The sequence below is a fragment of the Rattus norvegicus genome, chromosome 8 (assembly GCF_021556685.1).
Source record: "Rattus norvegicus strain SHRSP/BbbUtx chromosome 8, alternate assembly SHRSP_T2T, whole genome shotgun sequence".
Classification (NCBI taxonomy): domain Eukaryota; kingdom Metazoa; phylum Chordata; class Mammalia; order Rodentia; family Muridae; genus Rattus; species Rattus norvegicus.
In genome coordinates, this window is record NC_141541.1 from 8,377,844 (window position 1) to 8,382,959 (window position 5,116).

General features: G+C 37.9%; 1 pseudogene; it reads right to left on the bottom strand.

The window, feature by feature from the left end:
- Window positions 1-3,633: 3,633 nt before the first annotated feature.
- Window positions 3,634-3,747, bottom strand: LOC120094463 (small nucleolar RNA SNORA42/SNORA80 family; annotated as a pseudogene).
- Window positions 3,748-5,116: the final 1,369 nt, after the last annotated feature.

Consider the following 5,116-nt stretch of genomic DNA (forward strand, 5'->3'; position numbering starts at 1 on the left):
TGTTGAATTCTGACTGTCTTTCAAAAGCCATCTGCACATTCATTAAAATCCTCATTAAAATGCCAACATAATTTTTATAGACGTTGAAAGAGGAATTTTCAACTTCGTATAAAAAACCATAATCATAAAAACAGTACTGAACAATAAAAGAACTTTAGAAGGAACAACCACCACAAACCTCAAACTCTACCATAGAACAATAGTTATAAAAATTACATGGTATTGGTACAGAACCAACCTATAAATGGATATCAGCCTTAAAATCGAGGATGTCTATGCTACGCTCCACAGACCCAAAGAAGCTAAACAAGAGGAAAGGCACTAGCAAACATGCTTTAATCTCACTAAGGAGAGGGAATAAAATAATCATATAAAGCAAATGGAGGGAGGAAATTTAACCAGAGAGAGAATTGGGGATTGTTCTGATCAGGTGTGGGGAGGGACAGGAGAGATGACCAGATGGGCATGAAAAATGAATGGAAGTCTGCAATTTACAGTGAGGAGGGAGGAGGAGATGGAGGGAATCTCCGGGATGAGACTAAGACCTGGCATAAGGGAGGCACCCAAGAGTGAATGGCTGTGACCTTAGCTTTGTCTCACAGCTTTAGAGATAGCCAGACATGAACTACAGTGGAGCAATAGGACACTAACAAATCCACAGAACTTTTGACACAAAGTTTATTCTATATACAATAAATGGAGGTACAGGGGATAGAGCAGAGACTGAGTAAATGTCCAACCAATAACCAGCCCAATTTGAAAACCATCCCATAGGCAAGCAAAAACACCTAACACAATTAATGATCTTTTGTTTTGCCTTACTGATTTCTGTGGGTATTCTAAATAAAAAAAACTATACCTAAAGATTCACTTTTAATAAATAAGTATGAATTCAAAAAAGGAGACAAGTACCACTGAACTAAATATGTTGCCTAACTAAGAAAATTTTAGCAGACATTAAGAAATTAACAGAGATTTTTAAAATCAGCAGAAATGAGGTGAAATCTGGAAAATATTTCCTTACAATCAGCACACAAAAACTGTATTCTAGATGTGTCCAAAATTGTATTTTATACTGTCAGTAGTGTAAGAGTTGCCTACGTGGTAATGGTCTTAGAGGTGCCAAAGTATTCTGCATAACACCTGAGACTTGATAATGTAAGACAGGAAAGGAATCCATAAATAGGGTCCAGGTGAGCTTACTCCTCTCCTAAAGTGCAGTCACTTTGAATCAGATTATACCATTTTTGAATATGACAGTACAATAGTGACAACTGCTAAAATCATCAGCAGCAAGAAGGAACCACCCTGTGCTTCTGAGACAATCTGTGTAGTTTGAAGTATTAGGTCAAAGAACTGATCCAAATCCTTTAATAGCCAATAGATAATCATTCCAGATACTGAACACGAAGCTTTTATACCGTAAAAGTTCATTTGTACCTGGCTTAGATTTAGAATGTGCCCTGATTTCTTCCTTTTGGATTAAGAAAGTATTTAGCTCTTCCTGAGTTTATGCTAGCCTGTAGTTGAGAAATTTTGAACCTTAAAAAGTCTTGGTAATTTTAGAGAGATTCTGAATATTAAAAAAAAGATTTTAAGATTTTATGAGTTTAAACTTTTAAAGACTATGGAATTTTTATTAGTTGGAATGTTTCACACTCTGATGTTCATATTAATGGTGTAGGGGGTAAACAAGAAAGGAAAGGTAATATATTTGTGTGTCAAGTTGTCATGGGGTCAGTTCTTCTGATGAGGTGTCTGTCACTTTGATATAAAATATTTGCAACAAGAAAACAACAATTGAAAAATGCCTCCATAATATTGGGATGCAGGCAAGCCTGGTGAGGATTTTCCTAATAGTGATAGATGTGCAAGTGCCCAGTTCATTGTGGATGGTACCATACAGGGCCATTCGTCCTGGGTTCTATAGAAAACAGTTTTAGCAAGCTATGAACTAAAACCTAGTAAGACTTCTCCATGGCCTCTGTAGGAGTCCTTGCTTCCAGGTTCTCTCCAGTTTTAGTTCCTTCATTAGCTCCCTTCAGTAGACTGATTCAGTATATGTAATCCAAGCAAACTCCTTCCCCACATTACTTGGAATGATAGTGTTTAATGACAGTGATAATAACCCTAATTAAGACAACTGTCTACAAACAGACTTCCTGGTCTTCTGGCTCTTATAATCTTTCTGACTCCTGATTTGCAATATTACTGTAGAACTGTAGTTGTATAAATTTGGGCCCAGCACAGCTGTTACTTGCATTTTGACCCGAACTAGATATCTCTAATGGCTCGTCTGTTGCAAAAAGAGTCTTCTTTGATGGGAATGAGAGCTATACTTCTCTGTGAGTACAGAATAGTCCTTAGAGTTTTAGTTAGAAGCTATATTGATTTAAGAAAATGGCACTATTAGGTTGTTCTTTAGGGTTTGTGACCTCTTTAGCCATGAGTAATTGCTAGGATTACAGTACCAATCATGAATTGTCTCTTATAGAATAGGCACTAAGAGCCAAAGTGCCTCTATTGCACTACTGGGTTTATCTTGTAAACCAGTCATTATTGTGATTTGAAAGCCTTAGTGCTGCCTAAGATTATATTATGCAAATCTAAAAACATAGTTTAAATTTCAAGACTGCTATAACAAGTGAATTATAAATCTAAATAAAGACAAGTTAAAAAAAATACTTCTATTCTGTTTCCACATGACTGGAAGCTCTGAAAACTAGAGATACTTTCAGACATCACTTGTGTAAAAAAAAACCTTGGATTTCTTCTTATGATAACCAACAAGATATAAATGTATGTACTATCTCTGATCTTCACTACATAATCCTAAGGTATCTTTATAGCTCTAATGCAGCAAACAGACACCACAAACTTTCTCTACTTTCTTGTGACCCAAAAAGCCTATAAGAATTGATGTTATATTTCAAAATCCTATGTGCCTAATATGAAAGCCAGGTGAGTTTGACTTCTGTGTTGTGGTTTCAAGACTAGTTGTCATGGTTAATTTTAATAATCAACATAGCTTGACTTAGGTGCAAAAGTTTTGATAATTTACTGCATAAAACTTAAAAATTAGGGTTAAAATAGACATTTTAAAGGATCACCAAAATTTTTATTGAAGAACATCTCTGGATGTGTCATTGGTGAATTTCCAGTAAGAACAGACCCATGCTGATTATAGGTGGCACCATGCATTAGAGAAGAAATCTGGGTCTAATAGAAGGGTAAAATGAGAAAGTCAATTAGGCATTCTCTCCTTGCTCCTTGGTTACCATGAGAGGTTCTGTCATATATGCCTATCATAGATGGTTACATAAGCCTTTAATTTGGATCTTGAGAAGGGAAGATAGACATCTTTAATCCAAATTTTGAGGTTGGAAGACATATCTAAAATATGGGTCATTTTGATTTAAACCACCACATTCTACTCCCCTGCTCCATAAGTTCATAACCATATTATAATGTAGAATTGCATCCTATCAACTTCGAAAGCAATCCATAGTCTATTAGAGTCTCAACAATGTTTAAAACTCCAAAGTTCAAAGTCTCTTCTGAGATCATCCAATCTCTCATGTATAATCACCTGTAAAATATAAATCAAGAGAATATCACACACTTTTTTTTTTCCACTGTGTGACCCACTTCAGTGCCAGCAACCTACATGCACCAAGGCTGGGCAATGGTTAGGAGCCAGTATGCTCTAGCATGGGACACTATGAGAGGACCCACTTCTATTTATACAGTTGTAGAATATATACTGTAACTTTTCAAAGGGAGGAAAGGAAGAATAGTGAGAAAGTACTGGACCAAAGAAAGACCAAAACATTCTGGGCAAACTCTAACCTCTACATCTCCATGTCTGATGTCAAAATGGTTTTGATCTCCAATTCCTTTCAGCTTTGTTGACTGCCATAGAGTTCTCTGTTCTGGGCTGGTTCTCCTTCTGCTTAGCAGCTTTCCTTGGAAAGTATCCTATGTCTCTAGCATATCTAGCATCTTAGCATCTCCAAGGCAACCTGTGTTATGCATTTATTGCTGTGAACAGATACCATGACCAACTCAAATTTTATAAAGGACATCATTTAATTGGGGCTGGCTTACAGGTTCAGAGGTTCAGTCCATTATCATCAAGGTGGGAACGTGGCAGCATCAGGAAGTCATGGTGCAGGAGGAACTGAGTTATACATCTTCCCACAAAGAAGATCAGGAACAGACTGAGCATCATCAGGCAGTTATGAGGAGGGTCTCCAAGTGCATGTCCACAGTGACACACTTCCTCCAACAAGGCAACACCTTCTAATAGTGCCACTCCCTGGGCCAAGTATATGCAAACCATCACACAACCCAAGATTAATCTTCAGAGCTTTATGCAACACCATTTCTAGGCCTCCATGCAGAGACACCCCTGATATATGTCTGGCATCAGTGGATTTCCTTAGTCATAGACAGAGATTCCATGACGGTTTTCTTTTTATCACTGACTCTAAAGCCAGAATCATGTGGCCAAAACTGCTACATTCTGCTGCCTCTTGGGGCTGGTACATTTTTGATGGTTTCCTTTGCATCCTAAACTTGGATGCCCTTGAACTCACTTTGTATGTAGATCAGGTAGAATTTTAACTCAGGGATTTCCAATCTCTGCTTTTCTTTCTTTTTTTTACACTCCAGATACTATTACCCTCCCAATCCACCCCATGAGAGTTCCATGTCTCATACCTCCTCCCCGACCCATGCACTTTCCCCTTACCTCCTCCATCATCTCCACAAGGATGTCCCCACCCCATCCACCCCACAAGACCTCTAAACTCTCTGGGGCCTCCAGTCTCTTCAGGGTTAGGTACTATTTTTAAGATTTTTATTTTTTTCAGGTTTCTCAATTGTTAGTGCAGGAAGCATCATGTCATGCAGATGGACATGGTCCTGGATAGGTAGCTGAGACTTCTATGTCTGCATTATCAGGCAGTGGGAAGTGACAGTGAGCCACTGGGTTTGGATTGTTGTTCGGAAACCTCAAAGGCCAACCCCTAGAGACATACTTTTTTTTAACAGGGCAAAACCTATTTCAACAAGGCTATATATCCAAATAGTGGCACTGTTTTTTTTTTTTTTG